Here is a 525-nt window from a genome sequence, read left to right as displayed (position 1 = left end):
GCCCCCCCCCCCCCCCCCCCGCGCGCAAAAGAGAGCCTCTATGCCATACAAGTCAATTAGCTTAAAAAAGCCTCTTGTATTTATAGTGGGTGAAATCCTCTTCCCAAACCAATGTGGGACAAATGCTTTTCTTAAAGCTTTTCCCACATTTTTCCATCTCAATGGGTTTACTTTGAGAACCAATTTCTCATTCACCCATTATCCATTTTGAGCGTATAATATATCGATCTCTTCGTCTCACTACGAAGAATTCGAATCCACTTTGACCCGACCCAAATCAGATGTGGACCCTACATATATTTATACCACAAAATGGCCACTTAAAATGCCATTTATGCCATTTTTTCCAACACAAAGCACCAGAATGTGCTTGATGAACAAAGCACCGTAAAGTACTTTATATAAAGCACCGAACGACAATATACTGAGCATCGAAAAGTAATTTAAAGCACCGAAAAAGGTGCTAATAAACCTCAAACACCGCCGTAAGGTGTTGCCATATGGTACTTAAACACAAACATCATT

Source organism: Ipomoea triloba, chromosome 12 (genome assembly GCF_003576645.1).
Source record: "Ipomoea triloba cultivar NCNSP0323 chromosome 12, ASM357664v1".
NCBI classification, from domain to species: Eukaryota; Viridiplantae; Streptophyta; class Magnoliopsida; order Solanales; family Convolvulaceae; genus Ipomoea; species Ipomoea triloba.
This window is presented reverse-complemented; position numbering follows the sequence as displayed.